Source organism: Panthera tigris, chromosome A2 (assembly GCF_018350195.1).
Source record: "Panthera tigris isolate Pti1 chromosome A2, P.tigris_Pti1_mat1.1, whole genome shotgun sequence".
Lineage (NCBI taxonomy): Eukaryota > Metazoa > Chordata > Mammalia > Carnivora > Felidae > Panthera > Panthera tigris.
Window position 1 is genome coordinate 121664045 of NC_056661.1, and position 24677 is coordinate 121688721.

General features: G+C 38.5%; 1 protein-coding gene across 1 annotated transcript in view; it reads left to right on the top strand.

Annotated features, from left to right (window-relative positions):
• ITPRID1 (ITPR interacting domain containing 1) overlaps nucleotides 1-24677 on the top strand; it is a 77462-nt gene that overhangs the window by 39360 nt on the left and 13425 nt on the right. The window lies entirely within an intron of this gene.

The window sequence follows — 24677 nt, forward strand, 5'->3', positions numbered from 1 at the left end:
GGTTTAAGGAACCAGAATAAATCTTCATTGAGCATTCTGTGTGCCAGGGACTATACCAAGCACTTTACATTCTTCATTTATCCTCAAAACAATGATCCAAACAATCCAAAAGTGGATTTTACTCCCATTTTCTAGATGAGAAAACTGAGGCTCAGAGAGGATAGTAATTTGTATCAAACTAACTCAGCTAGTGAGTGGCTGAGCTAGAATTCACAGAATTTTAGAATTCTAGAATTCTGACCCCAAGCTTTTATTGTTGCTGAAACACTCCCCTATTTTCCTAGTAAAATTTGAATGTTGTTATGTTAGAATAGCCAAGTTACTACCATAATATAAAAATGTAGGTAAAACTAGAGTCATCGTTCAACAGAGAAAACACTGCTATATTTCTAAGGAAATCAAAGTATATTAATTAAATCAAAGTATATTAATATAGCTGAAGTCATCCACACCAAAAAAATACAGGGACCAAACTGAAGTTTATGACTTAACCAGGAGTTAAATTTATTTAAATTCAGACTTGATACATAATGATTATTTTCATTATGATATTAATATTATAATATTATTATTCAGATCCCCACAGAACTATGCTAGACATGAAAATAAATAGGACCTACCCTGCCATGTCCTTATAAAATCTTTTTGTTTAATAAGAAAGAGATATGTTTCAGAGTTTTTTCAGAAGATAGTTTATGTCAGATATGAAACCAAGAATCCTTTATTTCATTTTAGCCTGAGAGATTGTGGGTAGGGGATTAGAAAGTCAATCTCTCACTGATCTTTTTGATCCTGGATTGAAGAGTATGCAAGGAAGGGAGGATGTGGCCAAGGTCGTTGATGGAAGCCACCAAAGTGGAAGGAAGGGCAGTAAAGTCAACCCATTTCAGATGCTCTTTATCTTGTGTTTTATCCCCTATTCTTGCCCCAGCTCAGCCCTCCCACTCCCCGCACCCCACTGGTTTCTATGACCCTTTAATAACTAGCCAAATGCTAGTATAAAACCTTTCAAGGTGAAACAAGACCATTAATTAACAAGGCCATTAATCAAGAAACTAGGCCATTAATTTAAAAGGGTTTTTTTTGCCAAAAATCCCACATAATGTGAAGTAGTATGGAGATCAGTGGCTTGAGAAAGCACAAGGGGGAAATCTTCGCTTCCCAGCTCCTTTTTCAGTATCTGTCAGAAGGAAGTTCCCGGTTCTTGTCTGGTGTAGCAAACATCATCCTGTTATGAGAAGCATGAGGCTCTAGAAAAGGTTGGGCAAACAAGGTATCCCAATGGGAGGAAAACGGGTGCTAGTAAGAGGCTTTGAATATTAGGGTTTTTCCTTTCCTAACTGGATCTCATTCTGGTTGCCCTCCTCACCTTGGGAAGAGAGTTGGTATTTCCCCCTCCCAGCCTCAGCCTTCCCTGGGCAGGTTGAAGCCAGAGGTAAGGCTCATTCTTCTTCCTGGGAAGAGAGGTTAGAGAGAGGCACAGAGCCAGAGCAGCTGAGATTTTGATTGGTTTCTCCCGCTGCCAGCTCTCGTCGGCTTCTGGTGCCCACACAGACGTCAACGATCATATCTGACATGGTCTATTTCCTGCAGCATGTGCAATTTGCCCACCTGCATGGCAATCACACAGGTTTAACCTTGATCAGGGTCTGACGCATTAACCAATAGGCTTTAAAATGTATTTTATAAAATAACAACATGGTATGAACTTATAGATACTCTATTTTCATGAAGTGACTTTCTTTTAAAAATGGGTCGAGTTGGTCTATGGAGACTTTCAAAGTTTGTTTTCTATCGTTATTGTTCCTATTATATTGATAGATAATATTGATAGTATAAATTCTTAGAAATAAGACTATTTCAGACACCAGTATTTGCTCTTTGTTAAAACTGGAAAGTTTGTGAGGACAAATTATTACGTCCTCACAGTCCGAAGCCCCTGACACGCATACCCTGGTTACCTAGTGTCTAGTGTAGGACCTGACATCTATTAGAAGCTCAAAACTGTTCAATGGGTGAATGAGATCAACAAAGATTTTTCAGGAGCTGTAGTTCCGCCTATGATTCACAGACAATCAAGCTCCTCCCTTAAAAGTCTGCAACACAGACAGAAAGTCAAGATGGCCAATCCCCTGAGGCTTAAGTGAAATCAAGGTCACATAGATAAAACCTTGCAAAGATAATATAATCCAGTATCCTAGATTTCTGTTGAACTGACTTGATATGGAAAAAGAGCTTTGAATTTAAAGAGGAAAAAAAGATTTTTTTGTGTCCATCAGACTATCAGTTTCAAGTATTTATATCAAATACTGTATTCACTGACGTGTTCGTCAGGGAAATTGAAGAAACTGAAGGTTTATATGGAGATGCTGAATAAAAGATATGGACCAAGGTATTTTGGAAAAACATTTTTTTCTTTCTGTTTATTTTCCTTTGTGCATATTGCCAACTCTTTCTACATTTTCCAATACCTTCTCAGTATATATATATACATATAATAATTGGATTATAATTGGATTGAATCTTTGTTGGAGTCCCTATTTTTGGAGTACTTCTCTCCTCTGTCTCATGGATGCCTTCACTTTGATGGAGGAATATCTCTAGGAGCTTCCCAAGAAGTATGCTGTTCTTAAAACCAGGTGATTTCATCTCCTTCTAGTTCTGCCCTCATGCATTTTTATTTATTCTTCCATTTCTTTTTTATAATAACTTTATTGAGATACAACTTATATACCATAAAATTCACTTTTATAATGTGTACCAATTCAGGGATTTTTAGTGTATTCATAGTTGTGTAAATATTATCGCTAATTTTAGAAGATTTCCATCACCCTAAAAATAAGCCCCATGCCATTATCACTCACTTCTTCATGTCTGATGCCCTCTCTCTCCCTATGAAAATTGATAATCTACTTTTTGTTTCAATGTCTATTCTGGCCATTTCATGTCAATGGAATTGTACAATTTGTGGTCTCTTGTGACTGGCTTCTTTCACTTAGCATGACATTTTTGAGATTCATCTATATTGTGGCCTGTATCCATACTTTATTCCTTTTTCTATTGATGAATAATATTCTATTTTATGGATATGACATAAATTCATTTATCCATTCATGAGTTGATAGACGTTTGGGTAGTTTCCACATTTTGGCTATTATGAATAATGCTTCTTTGAACATTTATGTGTAAGTTTTTGTGTAGACATACGTTTTTATTCCACTTGGGTATATACTTAGGAGCGTGATTGCTGGGTCATATGGCAGCTCTGTGTTTGACATTTTGAACAATTGTCGAATTGTTTTCCAAAGCAGCTCTGCCATTTTACACTCCTACCAGAGAGCTGTCACACAGGTCACAGAGTGACAATTCTCCAGGAATGGGGCTTTTCTGGGACTTCCACATCCTTTCTGCTTCCTCCAATAACTGCCAGACCTGTTGGCTTTCCCAGCTACCATTGTTCCAAGGTGCTGGGGCGACGATATGGAATTCAGGAAAGGTTCACTGTTCTTGTGTATACCCAGCTACTTTTTTCCTTTTAATTTTTTTAACATTTACTTATTTTTGAGAGACAAAGTATGAGTGGGGGAGGGGCAGAGAGAGAGGGAGACACAGAATCCAAAGCAGGCTCCAGGCTCTGAGCTGTCACCACAGAGCCCAATGCAGGGCTTGAACTCAAGAACCACGAGATCATGACCTGAGCCGAAGTCGGACGCTCAACTGACTGAGCCGCCCAGGTGCCCCCAGCTACTTTTTTCTTGAATATATGTTCCTTAGATTGTTACAGGGCTTTGGTTAGTTCTAGAGTTATGAAAGAGTTAATTTTGACAGTTCTTGCCGGTGTTCCTGTTGTTTTTATGGAGTAGGAGGGTTTGGAGGTTATTTTTCCACTATTCTAGAAGTACCTCTCTCCCTTTATGTCTTTGTAATAAAACACATTTCTTTCCCGGAGCTGTAGTAGGATATTTGCAAGAAAAAAAATGTGTGTTCCTTCTAGCATTTTGGTCCAGACCCTACATTTATGTTATTATTCAGGAACAATGGATTTTAAATTTTCCGCTAGCAGAATATCAGGTAGTAAGACACACCAGAAGGAAAGATATTCTTGGTTAAGGCCACCTTTCTTTTAAATTCCCATATGATCAGCAGTCTGTTTTATTTCAGTCTGAAGCCAGATCCAGTGGTTATGTTTATATTTATGTTGTATACCCAATAACACTCTGGACATTCCTGAATTTGAGAAATGGCTCCTCAGAAATGCAGATATATCATTTTGAACTCTTTATTGTTCTCCGTACAGCATAAGGACATTAGGTTACATTTGTGGCATTCTTGTCATTAACAAGAGCTTCAATATTTTCTAGCTCATGTGTTTTTTTCCTCACAGTCACCTGTGCAACAGCTCAAGCCGTCAGGCTTATTACCTTTTTTAGATGCTGGACGTTGGCTCGGAGGAGTTAAGTAACTTGCCAGAGAACAACCAGTTAATATGCACCAAGGTTAGGAGTTGAATCCAGGTCACCTACATTAAAGGTTAGAGACCTCTTCACTATACCATCCAGTGGCCTGGATCCCAGGTTTTTGATTGTTGTTTAATACAAACCATCTGATGCTTAAAGTACCTATACAACATCCAGGATTTTCTCAAGCATCTAAAATAAGGGGGCTGGGGAGGTGAGTCCATGAATGTTTCCAATAAATTATGCTTTACAAGGGAAGGCTGGAGCTAAATATCTTTGCTTTTGGAGGGGCAGAGAATGTAGACGGGACTATGAGGCTTAACTTGAGCTCATCAGCTTATCTGAAAAATAATTCTGCATGCAGGTCTGCAGATTTGTACTTTTTCTAGTAACTTAACAAATATTTACTAAGCATCCATTATGTGTCCAGAGCTATAAATAATACTGACAAATCCTCTACAAAAAGAAGAGGTGACATACAAAGTAAAAGGTATATATGCCTCTTGACTATCGTGATTTTCTGTTTCATTCAATACTGTATGCCCATATCCTTAGGACATATGCATATCCTGGTACATAATTGGTGTTCAATACATATTTATGGCATTAATTAACTCACAAGAAATTTCAGATATTTTTAAAGGTTATAAAAAGAGAAAATGGGGTAATGTAGTATAGAGTGTCTGGGCACAGGGAGCTATATTATACCGCATAATTAAGGAAGGTTTCCTGAGGAGAGAGTATCAGACACTCTTGTCATCTGACTTGAGAGTAAGTTATGGCTTATATTTTGAAACCTACTTCAGAAGCAACCACAGAGAAAACTCCTGACTTAGCAGCTATGTTTATGCTTTCAGATCACAAGGACTCCTGAAACGTCCTTTCTTGTTCCCTAGAGTAGAATGGCAGGGGTGGATGCCAGACCACACTGGGGTCCATTGCTAATATTTTCCATCGGCCAAGGGACTCAATGGATATTTCCTTTTAGCTATAAGCTGTAGGCTTGAGAGTGTAACTTAGTTCAGGTTAACTTTATACTAATTTTTTAAAGGAGGATAAGATGGCTTCAGGACATATATATTGATTAGCAAAATGGTAGAAGTTACCATAATCCAGAATTCACCCTTAGAAAACAAAGTGACAAAGGTTCATTAAACACATACTGCCAATATATTCTCATTTGTTCTTCAGGCATGGATACAGGACTAACTGGAGAAAAGCCAAAGATTTGATACATTTAGGTTAATGGAAAAAGGTCCGATCACATGTAGTATTCGTGTGAACTGCAGTAAGTTATTTGAGGCCCACAAACCTCAATGTTTCCATTTTCACAATGGGCATGATAACATTTACCCAACTTGGGTGATGGGCATTGAGGAGGGCACCTGTTGGGATGAGCACTGGGTGTTGTATGGAAATCAATTTGACAATAAATTATATTTAATATAAAAAAAATTCACCCAACTTGGAGTTGTAAGCGTGAGGGACATGTACGGAACATAACAAGCAATAATGGCAAGCAGTAAGTGGTAACTATTAGCACTATTGTTACCAAGAAGGATTCATCTCACAGATCCTTTGCAAATCCTCTTCTGTTATTTCTACAGACAAAGATATAAAGACATGAGTGATTATCAGTGTATTGTCCTTAGTACTCTTTTAAGGAAAATGAAACATTAACTTTTAAAAAATGGAAATCCTTTCTCTGATTCTTAGGAGTAAAGTATGTGTAACTACATACACTTTAATTTTCAGGTATGATCAAGACTGTTACGAGTAACATACTAGGAATCGAAGTAAGGACCAATGCAAGTTGTATGGTAGAGGTTACTGGGATTTCTAATTCAGTCTTCTGTTAAGGGGCCTGGCTGCTAGACAATGCTTTGAAAGCATGACAAGAAGCCTACTATCCACACGAACATGTAAATTATTGGAATTCTTGCCATTTTCAAGAATTGTGGTTTGTTATCAATATATAGTAACATCATCTTTAATTGATCATGGCTTTCTATTGTGGCTTTTCTTGATTTTTTAAAAGGTGCATCAATGTTCATTTATATTTCTTTATTTATCAAGTTCATGGTTGGCCCTTCAGGGCCTAGAGATGACTTTTAATATATCTGGGCTTTTTGCTTTCAATAGTTAGATTTTTTAACATGTAGTTTCCAGAGTTCAGTTATGAATCATCGCTACCATTTGTCTTTGACACTGACCTTGGGGAAAGGTTTGTGTTAGAGTGATTTATTAGGAAGTATTCCTAGAAAAACAAACAAACTAACTAACATAGGGGGACTGAGGAGTGGGACCGTGAAGAGAAGGAGGTAATAAACTTTTTAATGCACCCTTCCACAGAGCAACAAAGGTCTAATTTTTTCATCATCTCATTGGTTCCACAGGCACTATCTGTTATTTTAGCCTTGAAAAGAGCTAGTAACTTAAATCACACAGTACATTCCCCAGGTAACTGGAAGAATAGTTTTCAATGGCTTTTTTCTGATTTCCTCTGTGCCCAAAGCAAGAAACAGCATGAGGATTATGCACAAGTGAATGAGACAAAACACGCAAGACCAAAAAGGTTTCCAAAATGCATATGCTGGCAGCATGAAAGCATTAGGTTGTCTTTCAAACAATCGTCAGACTCCCAAACCTCTCCTGCCTTCCTTTTGCCTCTCCACACCTGAGCACTCCATTGATCAATGGAGTGATTTTAATCTTCATGGCTGGTATATATGGTGTGGTTGCCCTGGTCGTATTCCAATCTAGATAATTATATCTCCTCTTCCTCAAGCCTCCTGTTGCTGATACTCTGAGTGGCATTCTTCTTTCCTTTTTAACCAACTGCTCCAGGGCATCACTGTGAGGTGGTAAACAGTTGGAGGGAGCTGCCCCAGAGATGGTTGCACATCAGTGGTAGGTGTGCCGTCCTGGTACGATTTGTCTATCAACTTTGTTCAATATTCAAAACTTGTGGCATCTTTCAGGAAGAAAAGCCTAGAGAAAAAGCCTAGATCTTACGATCATTCCTAAACCCTTAGCAGATTCGAAGCATTGCTCTCCTGAGGATGGAGATAACACCAACAATTAAAAAGTGATAGACCTTTACAGAGGTCTTTACAGGCTCAGAGCCTGGAGCCTACTTCTGATTCTGTGTCTCCCTCTCTCTCTGCCCTTCCCCCGCTTGCATTCTGTCTGTCTGTCTCTCTCTCTCAAAAATAAAAGAAACATTAAAAAAAATTTTAAATAGCAACCAAATATACCCAACAATTTACTTAAAAGAAGATGTGTTATCAGCATAACATCGAAACCATCACGCTTTATGTGAAGAAAACTTCATTGTGACTAGAGATAACAGAGTTCAGACAACATTATTTCAGAGAAAACACATTCCAATTGGTCACCTCCATTAACAGTTATTCTCCAGACAAGTTCCTTACCTTCTAAATAATGCAATGTCTCATTTTCTAAAGAAAAAAAAATCACCATACTCTCTTGTCATTTTTCTGGTTCATGGTTGTGTCCCTCCCTCCAGCTCTTAGGGGAGGGACACTACTTTACCTAAAATAATCAGTTAATTTGGTTGAGGGAACAGAGATACAATATTTGAATTTCAGAAAACAAAAATTTGAGTTCTTCAGAAGAAATGTGCTTACATTTACTTCTAACCCTACAAATCACTTCAGGAAAAGAAAATATAGTCCCTTTTCTATTTTAGCAAGGGAAATGGTGGGAAAAGAATTTCAGAAGCACACTTATATGTATTGCTGTTAAAGAAATTCTACATGCTCTTCAGACATTTCCTGATAGTTGTGGCCTCCCCACAATCCTAAGGAAGCTTGGAGAAGGCAGCAGCCCATCTTCCTGATAGACTTTTAGGAATTGCCTTCCTTCTTGATTCTATTAGTGTTACAGAAGCAAGGGCTATGATGTCCATATCCAGATCAAAAGTATGTAAATATTTCTCCAAACTTAAGAACTTTTCTGCTTTATGTATATCTTTCTAGTCACTACCCAATTTGTCCCTCCTTCCCCACAACATGACCAATAGCCCATAACCAATAATTAAGGCTGCTCATGGGAAAATGCAAAGAGGGCAAGTTTACAAATTCTTTGGGAGTTCATCTCATGTCCTTTTCTTCTGATATACAACACTGCTGGAGGCATCTGGGTACTGCCACCTCTGGGTACCCAAGCTTCACAAAACTTTTGGTCAAGAACGGGAAGGCACAGAATGTTTCTTTGCTGATCCATAGCTCACTCCTAAGACAAAATGCCTCCAGTAGGCTCTTCTCCTTAGAGAAGGTAGAGAAGACATTAAAGAAGGTTTTCAGTCAAGGGGCGCCTGGGTGGCTCAGCCGGTTAAGGCACCACCTCTTGATTTCAGCTCAGGTCATGATCTCACGGTTGGTGAGTTTGAGGGTTCTCTCTTTGCCCCCATCCCCCACACATGTGCTCTCTCTTTCTCTCTCTCTCAATCTATCTCTCAAAAAATAAACTTCAAAAGAAAAATAAAAAGGCTTTAAGTCAAGATAGCCAAAGGGAGGGGTGCCTGGGTGGCTCAGTCGGCTGAGCATCCAACTTCAGCTCAGGTCATGATCTCTAGGTTAATGAGTTTGAGCCCCGCATCAGGCTCTCTGCTGACAGCTCAGAGCCTGGAGCCTGCTCTGGATTCTGTGTGTCCTCTCTTTGCCCCTCCCCAACTCATGCTCTGTCTCTCTCTTTCTCAAAATAAATAAACATTAAAAAAGAGAGAAAGAGGGAGAGAGAGAGCCAAAGGGAGCCAAAGAAGGCCAGAAGCAGACTTTCAGAAACTCGCTTCCTTAATTGGGTTACAATGTAGAACACCATAATTATAGTTGAGGATTAAGACTCACCTACAATTATTCCTATTTTGTGAATGAGGAAATCAATACTCGTAAAGGTTAAGTAATTTGCTCAAGTTCACCCAGCTGGCAAATGTTGGCATCAGGACAAAGCCCAGAACTCTCTGACTCCAAATGGCATACTCTGCCCAGATCCCGTGCTCTAAATAACTTTATTATAAAATGCACTTTGCTGATGCAGACTGCTTTCTATCAGAAGCCAGATGGATAAGATGGTTTGTCCCACATATCACAGGGGGTGGGCGACACACAGCATTTCAGGATTCACTCTGTACAACCTGACGGCCCATCGCCTTATATATAGCATGTCTGAGAGAGGAAATCCCTCCACTCCCTGTCTCCATCTTTACCTTTGTCTTCTTCCAATTTCTAAAGTACACCCACGCTGTCTTTAATTTGTATATAGTAACCATAATGTTCTATTAGTTGTTAAAAATAGATTTAGCCCCCTCTCCTTTTCTTCATCTGTAAATACACGTGAGGTATTCTTTCTCCGTCTCCAGAGGCTTTAGTGCACCATGTTGAGCCAATATGTATACTCATGTTAGATATTTAGGGGTGGGATTGGGGTTATGGTTATTTTCAGGCAATCACATTTTTGTCATTATAAAACAAAGGCTTATGACCACATCTCTAGGCCAACCCTCATACTTTACATATGAGGAAAGAAAGTCCCCTGAGGTTAGTAATTTGCTCCAAGTGCCAGTGATAATTAGTGCCAAATCCAGACCCAAGATTCCATTTTGATCTTCAATTCTGATGATTTTTTTGATTAATGAATTCTCTGTGTAACATGTTCCTAATTTACTCTTTGTTTACACCATATGTGTAGAGCTGAGTTCAAGCAGGTAAATCCACTATACCACAGCATTCTGATGTCAGGAATAAGGTCTGATTTCTCTTCAATCCCTAGAATTTCCCTTAGTGACTGGCACATGGGAAACACTCAAAAATATGTATGTTGAAGAAACAGATGACCAAATAGGTTTTTAAATAAAGCATGTTCTTAAAAACAGTTAAAAAATTAGAGTAAGCTTTTCTTGTGATGTCTTTTTTTTCTTGATGAAACCCAGCGTATTTTATTGATTTTTATTTTATCTTTTTATTTATTTTTAATTGAAATTCAAGCTAGTTAACATACAGTGTTGTCTTGGCTTCAGGAGTAGAACCCAGTGATTCATCTGTTACATGTGACCCCCCCAGTGTCATCCCAAAAGTGCCCTCCTTAATGCCCATCACCCATTTAACCCATTGGCCCACTCATCCCCCCCACCCCGCCACCGCCAACAACCCTCAGTTTGTTCTTTGTATTTAAGAGTCTCTTATGGTTTGCCTCCCTCTCTGTTTTAATCTTATTTTTCCTTCCCTTCCCCTCTGCTCATGGATTGAGTTTCTCAAATTCCAAATAAGAGTGAAATCATATGATATCTTTTTAAAAATCTTTTCCTTTATAAAGTTATGTTATAAATGCTTCATCAAAATAAAATGATCTCACCCAAATTACAACACTATATTTCAGATTCAGCTACGTTAAATGTTAATAAGAAGGTTCTTTATTTACAGGTATTTAATGATGATTAAAAAAAAAAACCTTCAGCAAACTTTGCTAAGACTTCTTTATCTACGTATGGCTCAATCTGTGATTTTTCCAGTGTTAAAAGGAACCCAAGTTGATTCTAAAATCAAAGAACAGACAGAAGTTCAAGTGGGTTGTAATCTTGGCAAAAACATGTTCTGCCAAGAAAAAAAAAAAAAGAATTCAGCCTCCAAATCTGTTACTGTGCATGCATCTTCTGGTTTTCCTTTTGTATGAGCAAAGTCCAGGAAAGAGAATCATAGCAACACATAAAGCAATGGAGTATATTTTGTGTGACTAAAAACATAAAAATTGCTCGTTTGAAATTAGACCAACTGTATAACTCCTTTTGAAAAGTCAATTTGTAGTTGGCCACCCTATCACCGCAATTATACTTCAAGTTTGGGTATATAACCTTATGTTCCCAGAACTGCCATGAATAACATTGTATTGTATTGTATTGTATTGTATTGTATTGTATTGTATTGTATTGTAAGTTTATGTATTTTGAGAGAGAGAAGGACAGCACGAGCCAGGGAGGGGCTGAGAGAGGGGGAGAGAGAGAATCCCAAGTAGGCTCCACACTGTCAGCACAGAGCCCAATGTGCGGCTCAAACCCACCAACTGTGAGATCATGACCTGAGCCAAAACCAAGAGTTGGACGCTTAACTGACTGAACCACCCAGGTGCCCCTGTCATGAATAACATTTTAAATCACCATAATTAGCCTAATTGCCTAAATAGCACCTAATCTGATGCTACTAGGTAGAAATAAGTTTTTCTAATATGTTTTTGCTTGTATTTCACTATTTACAGATCTGCAGTTGTCCTTTTCCTTTGTTATCATGTTTCCCTTTGCTATCATGAACATCCCAAAGGTGGATACAACAGCTTAATTTGAGTTCCCCCCTGTAGTAGTTATTCAAAATTTCTGTTCTGAATAGCTTTTAGCATTTAAATCCAACAGTTTTCACATGTCCATGAAACCATGCTCTATCAGAGAAGCCAGTGCTGTTGGGGCCTCAGGTAAAGGGACTTAGTTTTAAATGTGCCCCCAAACTCTTGTTATAAGACCATTTATTCTTTGTAAGGGCCACTGGCATCCTCAAGGTTCATTCTCAGAACATTACACTGTGAACTTCTGGAAAGGAGAGGGATGATCCTATTCACCATGTATCCCCTGAATCTAGCACATTGTCTAGCACACAGTAAGCACTCAATAGATAAATGTTTGTGGAATGAATGAATACATATAGCAAACTTCTTCTAGAAGGTAGCTAATCATCAGTTTTAAGATTATTTTATTGTTTAGGAGGCATACCTTGTGAATTGTGTGTTTCAAAGAAAACATATGTTGGGAAAGATGTTCCGAGATATTTTTCATTGCTATCAAAATAAATAGAAAAGCATTCTTAGTATTTTTCTTTAGCATCTATGCTATCCTTAATGTGTGGCTTGTCCAGTAGACAAGCTCTTCAAAGCCTGGGCTGCATCTTTCAATTCTCATTGTCCATCCAGTGCCTGGCACAGAGTAGCCAATCAGTAAATGGTTGTTGTTATATGAATGGGAATATATATAAAATAATTTTACCAAAATTTAAAAAGGCTTGGTAGCAGAACAGTAGTAGTGCAAAGAAGAAAAGAAAAGAAAAAGCTGACATGGAAGATATTCTCTAGAGAATCATCAGCATAAACAGGACAAAGAGAAGTAAGTGAGTAAATATTACAGATATGGAGGACAATGCCCAATCCTCTGTTCATCTTTTCTCCAAGCTTGAGTGAGTTGAGGTCCCTAAAAACCCAAGCCTCTTTTTTATTAAAAAGCATATTAATCAGAATTAACATGAAAGAATATTATGCTATGAGAAAACTAATCATGGCAAGGCATTTTTAGTTGTTGGGTTGATTGTATAGGGTATATCACTCAAACAGGAAAGAGAAAGTATATCAAAGCGTTTGACTACAAAGAGTTTGAAAAGAAATTATTTACTATGGTGGGCTGGATTGAAGGAACCAGTAAGAGATTGGGAAGTACCCCCAAGACTAGCAAGAGTACAAGGCCATGTCTGAAAAGACAGACAGAATCATGTAACTGGAGCCAGATCAAAGTGGAAGCCTTAGAAGAGAACACCTCACCAAGACTCTTACTAAAAAAGGAATGCAGCCATTTTCAAAAAGCACCTTGAAGGAAGTGGGTGAATAAATACTCCATATTATTTCCCCTGCCCTTCAACCTCCTACTTCTATTTAGCACCTTCCATCAGTGGAACACAAATGCAAGCTTGGAGCATAGACGGGGCAGAGAATGACCTGAGCGAGGCAGTGAAGGTAAAGAAGGGTGAATGGAAAGCACCAGCACACAGCTGGCTTCCCTGAGAGCCCCCTTTGTCTCTGATGCAGCCATGAGTCTCACATCTGTCCCCTAGAATGCAGCTAGATGAAAATCATAAGCCTGATTCTTGAAGAATCTCTTAGTTCTCTAGCATGGTGAATCTAAATGTTTGGTGTTTTTTTTTTTTTTTTCCTTTTTGAACCCTGGATTATTACTTTTGATGAAGTAGACTGCCACATAAAAGGGATACTTCCTCCTATCTGAGGATTTGACATAATCATCTGCCAATCAACTGGTTAACTCAAGCAGGAATAATGTTTGCTCCCAGACTGGAGCAAACAAAAAACGAAAAACATTTGGACTGGTTGTCTCTACAACTGTGGCAGTTGAATCAGTACAGAAATTAAAAGCTACAAAAAAATCAGCATTACAAAATCTGCAATCCACCCATTGCCTAAGATGGTGATGGGGACATTGTTCATTTTACCCTGGGAACTTCTAATTTTCTATTTTCAAATATAGGATAAGCACTGGATCTAAATTTAAATGTGTCATTACATTCTTCCAGGATAATGAATGCAGGTTTGCTATTAAAAATTGGATCTGTGCCCCTTCTTTTTCGTCTCAGGAATATCTAATAAATAAGAATCTATGTAGACAAAGAGGATATGTAATTGAAATAATACAATCTTTATAGATTCTTAAAAATGTTCTGTTTTAGAAATATGTAATTGAATTAGAATTCTAACCTGTTTCATTCCAAAATTCTGCATGACCAAACCCCTAATTACTTTATTCCACTTAGCTCCAGGCACACTGGCTTCTTTTCTTCTGTGGGTGGAAACATAGCTTGTGAGGGGGGAGGGAGCAGAGAGAAACATCACAAGTCACTCCCTGTGAATATATTACTCCATAGTGTCCTTTTCAACAATTGTCAAGGTAATTTGTTGATATGATGATTTTTAAGAAAATGGTATTGAAGAGATGCCAGAGGAAGCAGTGTGAATAATGCATTTAAAAATACAATGGTCAGGGGTGCCTGGGTGGCTCAGTCGGTTAAGCGTCCGACTTCAGCTCAGGTCACGATCTCGCGGTCCGTGAGTTCGAGCCCCGTGTCGGCCTCTGGGCTGATGGCTCAGAGCCTGAAGCCTGCTTCCGATTCTGTGTCTCCCTCTCTCTCTGCCCCTTCCCCGTTCATGCTCTGTCTCTCTCTGTCTCAAAAATAAAAACGTTAAAAAATTTTTTTTCTTAAATACAATGGTCAGACCATGGGACCAATAGAGAGGGGTTTTCGTGCTCACTTAACCTCTCAACAAACATCCTCTTAATAGATGCCAGAAGATAGTGGAGGCACATTTTAAATTGGAATTTGTTGCTGAAGAATTCTATACCCTTTCAAATTGTCACATATTTAGTAAGGCATCATTTCAGATAAACAAAGTCTCGGGAATTATAAATTACATAGGCATAATGCAAATGCCATGAAAATTCTTAGAAGAAACATGACAAAATAATTCAACAACAATATCCTGGATCTAAAACCCAAATCATATCATAGAAAGCTGAATATAGAAGAAAATAAAATATTCAGCAAATACAGATTAATTAGGGAGTCAATACATACTGCTAATTCTTAATGTTGCTAATTGTAGTTTGAAATGTTTGCATATTTTAAGTTATCACCAATTTAATTTAAAAATACTCTACATGCTTTGTGAATTACCAGAGGGGAAACAGCAATCATGAAAATATAGTATACTTGGCAAAAGAATAAACATTAAAGTTTAATTATATTAATAATACTACCAAATATTAAGGCCAGGAACCAAGATAAGTGTTTTATATTATTGCCTTTAATCCTCACTGAAGTCTCTGAGATAGCTATTTATGGTGCAGTTCAAAACCAGGTCTACTTAAATGTGATGTTTGGGGGTTATTAATATAACAGTAGGATAGCAAATCCACATTATAACTTGTATCCCAGTTTTCACTGATTTGTATCAGCCATTGGTAATGTCGAACTGTTAAATATTCTAAGGCTGAATTCCAGCTCAGCAGAAGAGATTGTCGTGAACTATAAGTGATGCCTATTTTCAGATTTTCATCAAGTATATCACATATTTGCTGAATCAATTCCAGTTATAAAAATAGAAAACATAAAATTACAAACATTGAGACCAAATGCATATCTTATGAAAGTAGTTATAGACGGAATAGTGCATCTAACAAAGGAAAAGACTCAAAAGTCATTTAAAAATTTATCAACATTTAAAATAAGGAATCACAGAAAACCTAAAAGAAAAATGAATGGGCAAAAATATACCACAAAGTATGCCAATGCAAAAAAGAAAAAGAAAACAGGAATGACAGCATTACTATTAGATACTATGGAATTTTAAAAAAAAAAGAGGGACCATATAAAAACTTATGAAATAAGTCCAAAGCTATCTTAAGAGGCATAGACATAGTCTTTTCTCTTTTTAGAGACATTAGAATGAAAATAAATTATCTGACTAATGACATTAGAAAATAAATTTTAAAAAATAAGAATTGGAGCTCCTGAGTGGCTCAGTCGGTTAGATGTCTGACTTCAGCTCAGGTCATGATCTCACGGTTCATGAGTTCAAGGCCCGCATTGGGCTCTGTGCTGACAGCTCAGAGCCTGGAGCCTGCTTCGGATTCTGTGTCTCCCTCTCTCTCTCTCTCTCTCTGCCCAACCCTTACTTGTGCTCTGTCTCTCTCTGTCTCTCAAAAATGAATAAATGTTAAAAAAAATTTTTTTTAATAAAAAATAAAAATAGAAAAGTAAGAATTACTATCAATCCAAGAGGTAGAAATCCTGAAATATTAGTAACTATTGCCAAAATTAAAAATTATCAAAAAATTGTATCTTTTAAAATGTGCCATAGTCAGTGGTTTTATGGCTGAGCTCTTTTAAAAGTTTAAGGAAATAATACAATATCAGCTCTCCAAGCTGCTTGAGGGCATAGAAACAGACAGAAACCTACCCAGTTATTTTCCACACAAGTGGCACAATTCTTATACCACAGTCTGAAAAAGAAATGCATGTGTTCACAACCACACACATGTGCACACACACATTATAAGGAATTTTTGGAAAGAAAAAAGCTCACATATATTATGTGAAAAGAAGCAGATTATAAATTGTGTCTGTTATGATTTTAATTTCACAAAATACACACAAAGACAGGTGCACAAAGAAACTGTGATGGATTTAAAGACCGATAGACATATTGTAGTAATTTTCCTGCATGGTTAGAGTATAGGTGATTTTTATTTTCTTATTGACATTTTTTCATTTTCATAATTTTCTTCACCACCATGTACTACTTCTGCAATGTTAAAAAACAACTAATGGTATTAAGCCAAAAGAAGCAGCTTAGAGAAGCAGCCTCTCTCTCTGCATCTCTGTCTCTGTCTCTGTCTCTGTCTCTCTCTCTTTTTTTTTTTTTTTGGTAATGATAAAGAAAGTTCATTCTCACCAAAGAACAGAGGAAAGACTGCTAAGCCTAGAGCAATAAACGAACAGAGACAGAGAGAAGGAAGAAAGGGAAAGAGAGAAAAGAAAAAGAAAGGAAGGAAGAATTCCCAGGTAGCAAGAGAAAGTCGAGAAGGCACTCATGGAAGTTATAAAAACCTTATGTAGAAATCTTGATAGGATAGAAACTCCTCCGTCCAAGCCTGCTGGCATAGAAGGAAGAATCAAATTGCTTCAGGAATATTTGCCACAATCACGAATGTTCTCAGCCATTTTTCAGTTCTAGGATCACAGTCAAGATAAATATAAGCTCTGTGAGGGCGGGTACCTTTATTGATGTTGTGCAGGAGTTTCTAGAACAGTGTAGGATCCCGCAGGGGCCCAGTGAACATTTGTGAAATGAAAGAACGAGGGTTTGCAGTAGAGCACCCCCTGGCTCTGCGTCGTGGCCTCTTCTCTTCAGAGTCTTCTCAGTGGCTTGGCCCACAGCAAGAATGGGTTTCAAAGCCAAAGGTAACACCAACAGATTTTAGAATGAAGATCAAAATCATCTCGACAGGATTAGCCAGACCAAATTTCACAAGAAAACAAAATAGAGACTGATCTCAGTATAACTCAACTGGGAACCCAACATCTGACTAGACTAACCCTTGGGCTGTGTGGATAGGAGTGAAATATTCAGAAGTAGGCAAAGGGGAATCCTCCTGTACTCCATGTTGGTCAGACCACATCGCACCTACTGAATCTAGTTCTGAGTCCTGGATTGTATAGCAAACATTACTGGGTAATGCTTATTCAAAAGTACAAGACAATGGCTTGAAAACTCTGCCCTGTGAGGGCTAATTTAAAGGATCTGGGGATATTTAAGCTGAGGAGGAAAGGCCTGGAGAGTACAAGAGAGCTGTCTTGAGGAAAAGGGGTTAAACATGTTCGGTATTACTCCCTGGAGCAAACTATGACCAAGAAATGGAAAATGCTAAAGCAGATTCAGCTCAATATAAGAAGCATTTTATAAAAGGTATGATATGCTCTGACTCGATAGAAGTAGGTCCCTGTCACCACAAACGTGTAAGCACTAGCTAGATGGCCATCTGTAAGGAATGTTCTGGAAGGGATTCCCGCATTGGATGATAGGTGACACCATTCTATCTTCCAACCTGGAGAACTGACTTTTGTTTGCTCTATAAAACATTTAAAATTCATTTTTAAAATGCCTTTGGGGGAACACAGCCTCTGGAGTCCAGACACTTCACACTGTCCCTATTGTCTTGCATTCTAGCTGCTTCACAAGCTTATGCCATGCCCAGCTCCTGAGGCATTTAAGTTTGCATAGTCTGTAATGTCCAGTCCAGTTCCAAGATAATTGGCCTCTGTGACTCAACCTCACCACAGAGCTGTCACAGAATTTTCTCCCACTAGGAGGCAGAAGGGAGGGGAACATGGCAAAGAAATCAGTGAAGTATAATAGATCCATGTAGATAGTGAGCCCCAATTTAAGGCTGAACTATTCTGCTCTATACAACTCCAGCACATGGTACACCCCTAAAGACTCCTTTTCTTTTCCTCCCTCCCTCATTTATGTTCCAATTCCATAGACTTCCTTTTTCCTGAGCCTCTAGGAACTCAGACTACATTGAGAGTAAAACTCTCTACTTAGGATTCAGAAGTTATTATCAGCTCAGCTCAGAAAAGCAACCCTTTGAGTTGACTTTTCTGACTACTTTTAGCCATTCCAGAGACTCGGGGCGGGGCCCTGGCTGCTCTGTTCTGTGGTTGGTGTAATGCTGCCACCTGCTGATTATTCAGGCAAAGTGCCTGAGGCATCTGTCTCCTGGCGGGCAGAAATGTTTCAAACTTATTAGGCAGTGAAGCAGTCTTACCCAGGCAGGGTCCACCCACCTGGGAGGGTAAAATCTAACTCTGTGAAGACAGTCCTGTGCTGAAAAAAGTAATTTCTAACAAATATTAATATTAATAATGGTACATATTAATGATATTTATTAATATTATTGATTTATTAATATAATTTATTGATGATATTAATAGTGACAGAATTCTAATTGGTAATGTTACTCTGTCACAAAAATTTATATATATATATATATATATAATCTTTTACATGTACAGAAAGTCTTCAAGTATTCGTGTATCCAACATGTATTATTAAATATTACCCTCATCACAACCCACAAGTAATCTATCATTACCACATTTATTCTTTTTCCCATGATGAAACATTCAGAGAGCATAAATGGCGTGCCCTAGATCACACAGCTAATAAATGAGAGAGTCAGAATCTGAATCTAGTAGATCTGGTTCCAGATTTTCTAAATGACTCAGTTATGGGACCTGTATGGATCTCAGTAACATATGATGTAGCGAAGTTAGCCCCCTTGAGCTATGGGATTGGCAGAGTGGGGGACCCAGCAGTCTAAAAGGGGCATGACAAACCCATAAGATGGCTGATGGTGGTTTGGAACAGCATCCCTCCCGTAGTGGAGGGTTTGAATAATAAGATCTAGCTAGGAGAAAAAGACTGGTAGGTAGAGGTAAGGTGGGAAGTCAAGGCCCCAACCTAGTGAATTACGGAGGAGCTGTAGTTCTTGGGCATATTAAGAGTCTGTGGAAAATTCCATTGTAGGTGATGAGGCTTCTAAAGTTCTCCCAAACCTGACCTAGATGGTTTCAGCAACTGAGCTGGGTTGGCCTGGGGGTGCTGGTAGTACTTCCATCACTCCCACCAGAGGCCATACTGTCTTCCCATAAGTCTTGCTCTCCATATCACTTATTAGGTGTGAGGACATAGGAGTAACAAACAAACACATTTGAATTTGTCTGTTTCATCATCTATTGATCTATTGTAGCCACCCTGGGTGGGGAAGTTTCTCACCCTTTGTATCATTTAATTGCTACAACCTTAAGGGAATATTTAGAATTTTGCAAACCCAATTTCAAGATGTTTATTGTCTAGTTGCTGAAAAGGTGGTTTATAGGCAAGAAAGATTTTTAGTTTTCTGAAGAAACTAAACCATCTGTAAACTGGCCCACATTTTGCTTGGTGACTCTTTCTAAATGATTCAGATGCATATATTTGACTTCTAAAATACAAGATAAACAAGCCTCTATTCCTGGGAGAACTATGCCCAATTCCACCATTTGATCTCACCATCAAAGAAAAACTCTCAAAATCTGGTTGTTTCACAAATACACTTAAATGAGTTTCAGAGGTTATGTTTGTTGTTTTTGTTTGTTGTGCTTTAAATTAACTGAAGGTAACGGTTATAATTTTTAAACCTCCATCTTAGAGGAAATTACTCTTTTTACCTTTTAGAGGCCCTTCATGTTAGTGGTTGTTTATTTCCATTTGGACCAGATTGATATGGACCAACCAGCATATGGAGGAATGAACCCCAACATAGAATTTTGTTCTAGTACTTGAATGCACAATTTCATCTTAGACTTGTAAGAAGAGGAATAGCAACCATTTTATATGAAGCTTATACGCAATAATAGTAATTGGTTAGGGATTATCTAGTAAGTTCAAAGACTAATGATGTACCTGGAGTCCTTCACAGCTTGCGGTGCAAATCTTGCACCAAAACATATAGAAAGAGGAAGAGGTTCCAAAGCTGTTTTGTCCGTCCTTCAGCAAGGTTCAACCCAGCTATCGAATATCTCTGGGCCCTTTAACGTTTACATGGTATGAGGACAGAGAGTGAGCGGTAAAAATCAGTCCCTTCTTGCTTTCTCTTGTCCCATGCTCTGTCTACTGCAAAGTGGTTCTGGGGGCTAAGTAGAATGTGGGTCCCAAAGCATGTAAACTGGAACAGGAGTCTTGTGTAGAAATCTCTTGACGATCAGCCATCCACTCTGGAGGGCTAGTCAGTGGAGAGGCCCCAGCCAAAGTGATCAGGGCCCTTGGGTGGTACCAAAAAAGTATTTGACATTCTGCATTGAGAGTTTGAAAGGTTTCTGCCCTAATCATCATTTATTTCATACCCATAGTTGATATAAGGAGAAAAATAGGTGATTTGAAAGACAAAACTAAGAGCCTAGAAGACTAAAAAACTAAAACTCTAGAAGAGTTTTAATATTGGTTGAGTTAATTATAACAAGAGCAGTGAAGTCTTAAATATTATACCATATTCTGTAAATATTACACAAGTAAATTTCCTATAATAAATATACAACAGGTATACACTATTTCCTTTGTCAACAAGTAAACAAGTATTCTGTTACCCAGGCTAAGGTCTCTGTAAAGATTGTACCTCATAGTTAAAGGGAAACTTCACAGGGAGTTCCTTCCATATAAACTACTCAATTTTATAACAGGTGATTGTTGGTTCGTTTGTTTTACTCTCCTAGGTCTTTGTTATAAACCTCACACTACACTGTTAGTGTTTTTTGTTTAAAGAGTTAGTTGTTATTTTAAAAGATTTAGAGAATTTAAAAAACAATCTTTAAAACTTACCTGCACCTTTTTTTCTTGCAGCACTGTAATGATGTCACTCCACTGTCTTCTCACTTAGATCATTTCCAGGGAGAAACTCTCTGCCTTCCTTAACTTTGTTTCCTTTGTGTATAATGTGTCTTTTTGTTTCTGGCTGATTTTAAGACTTTTCTCTTCATCATTTGTGTTGGAAAATTTCACTTTGATGTACCTTGGTACAGTTTTCTTCTTGGTATATATTTCTTGTGCTTGGGGTTTGTTGAACATCTTGAAAGAAACTTTTTTTTGAAACATTTCTTCCAGGGCACCCCCTCCTCTTTGGGATATTCCAATGACCTACATGTTCCATTACTTGGCTTGTCCCATGGCTCACAGATGCTCTTTTGATTTAAAGAAATTTTTCTTTTATCTCTGTTTTTTACACTTGACCTTAGCCAAAAGGCTGAAAGCTATAATGTCTGTTTTGTATTAGGGATACTTTATACTGCTATGTCTTCAATTTCATGAATTTTTTCTCCTGCAATTTCTAAAATGCTGTTAATTCCACCCAATATGTATTTTACCTGAGACATTGTAGTTTTCATTTTTGGAATTTCTATTTGGGTATTTTTTAATATCCAGCAGTCTCCTCCTTATCATATTTAATCTTTCTTCTAGCTTCTTAAACATATGGACCATAGTCAGACCATTATCCTGGTAGGTAATTCTAACATCTGTGTCAGTTTCAGTTTATTGGGTTGTTTTCCTCACTATGGGTCATACTTTTCTGCTTCTTTACATGCCTGATATTTTTTGTTAGATGCCAGATATTGTAGATTTTACTTTGTGGGTGCTAGATATTACTCTATTTCCATAAATATGCTTGAGCTTAGGTCTGGGACACAGCTGAGTTACTGGGAACCAGTCTGATCCTTTCAACTCTCACTTTTAGGATTTGTGATGTGGGGGAAATTGGTCCTCACTCCTGAAGTAAGACCTTCTGAGTACTCTGCCTCACCAGTGCTCTGAGAATTGTGGAATTCTTGGGAATTCCACTCAGACTCAGGCTTGGGAATCTGGCTGATGGAAGCATTGCACTATTCCAGGCCTGCATGAGTGGTAGGCACTGTGTCTTCTAATCCTTTCCAATGATTCTTTACCTAGTCTTTGGCGTTTCCTCAGGAGCTGATCAGCCTCTCTGGTAAATACTAAGGGGGGTTTCTGTGAGTTATCTCTTTGTGAAGATCTCTCCTCTCTTCCACTCTTCCTGCAAACTCCAGCTGGCTCAGTCATTCCAGACTCTTAGTTTTATCTTTTCAACTTAGGGAGTCTGCCAGGTTCTGCCTGGGTCTGCCCTCCCTCCCTACACCACAGCCTGCAAACCATCTCAAGGCAGGAAGCTGAGTGATCATAGGGCCCACATTATTTGTTCCTGACTTTCAGGGACAGCTACAGCCATTTTTAATTATCTGATGCCTGTACTCTTGAAACCATTTTTTCACATACCTTGTCCAGTTTTTTAGTTGTTTCAGGGGAGGGAAATATAGTTCTTATTACTCCAGCTTGCCAGAAGCAGAAGTCTTCTTTAAGTCTATAACCAGAAACCATCTTCCATGTTTTACCCTTAACTATAGAGTAAGAGGTAACAGCAAGGTCAAAGACATTGTTTTCTCAAATTTTCTCCCATCACTCTAGGTTTCAGCTATTAAAAACTTACAGTCTCCTATTAAAGGGCTAGTATCCAAAATCTATAAAGAACTCCCCAAACTCCACACCCAAAAAACAAATAATCCAGTGAAGAAATGGGCAGAAAACATGAATAGACACTTCTCTAAAGAAGACATCCAGATGGCCAATAAGCACATGAAAAGATGCTCAACATCACTCCTCAGCAGGGAAATACAAATCAAAACCACACTGAGATACCACCTCACCCTGGTCAGAGTGGCTAAAATGAACAAATCAGGAGACTATAGACGCTGGAGAGGATGTGGAGAAATGGGAACCCTCTTGCACTGTTGGTGGGAATGCAAACTGGTGCAGCCCCTCTGGAAAACAGTGTGGAGTTTCCTCAAAAAATTAAAAATAGATCTACCCTATGACCCAGCAATAGCACTGCTAGGAATTTACCCAAGGGATACAGGAGTGCTGATGCACCTGTACCCCAATGTTTATAGCAGCACTTTCAACAATAGCCAAATTATGGAAAGAGCCTAAATGTCCATCAACTGATGAATGGATAAAGAAATTGTGGTTTATATGCACAATGGAATACTACTTGGCAATGAGAAAGAATGAAATCTGGCCTTTTGTAGCAACGTGGATGGAACTGGAGAGTGTGATGCTAAGTGAAATAAGTCATACAGAGAAGGATAGATGCCATATGTTTTCACTCTTATGTGGATCCTGAGAAACTTAACAGAAGACCTTGGGGGAGGGGAAGAAAAAAAAAGTTAGAGAGGGAGGGAGGCAAGCCATAAGAGACTCTTAAAAACTGAGAATAAACTAAGGGTTGATGGGGGGTGGGAGGGTGGAGAGGGTGGGTAATGGGCACTGAGGAGGGCACCTGTTACGATGAGCACTGGGTGTTGTATGGAAACCAACTTGACAATAAATTTCATATTAAAAAAAAACTTACAGTCTCTGATTTTTAGATTTTCACTTTAATGGAGGCTGAATTAAAGAATATGGAGTTTATAAACTTAGATTCTACAAAGCTAAGCTTCTTTCTCTTTACTCTGACCCCAGGATGGGATAGTTGGAATTTGGGTTGGGGCGACCACCTCTGGAACCACATCTCCACCAATTATCTCTGTTCAGACAGATGGGCAGTTAAGACTGGTGGGAGACAGTCCTACAAGGAGATGAGGTGCTGCTACCCTTATTAGCAGGGCTTCCCCTGAGGGCTGGATCCAGAACACTTAAGCGGAGGTTGGACTGCTTGTTTGTGTGCTTTTTGCTTTTAACTCCTCTGCAGCAGCTAGTGCTTCAAGCAAAGGTAAATTGCCTGTTTCTCACTTAGATACCAAATAGCCAAGCATGACATCCATCAACAACCCCACTCCCCAGACCCACACCCAACCTTTCTCCTAGGACAAATGAGGCTCCTCTTTCTGCTTCTTGTAGACGAAGGGCTATTCTCCAAATGCCCTCTGCCCAGGTGACTTCCTCTTCTAACCCCATAAAGCATTTCTTATTAAAGAGCAGCAAAAAAATCCTACAATTTAATCTTTAGCAAGTTGATCCTCTAGTAGCCACCCATATCCCCCACCCCCGCTAATGTAACATATCTATGCAAAAAGTTCAAATAGATTTAGAATTTCCAGACGCTTATGTTTACAAAGTTGTTATCTGCCCTCACTTAACACTGTTCTTTCTCTGCCCCTTCCAGCCTATTGCAATGACAAGAGAAGCAGTCTAAAACATGAGCACAGACTTGTAGTCATATAGAGTCCAGATGAAGCTAGCTAGGTTCTTATCTAACATTTCGTTAAAAAAAATAAA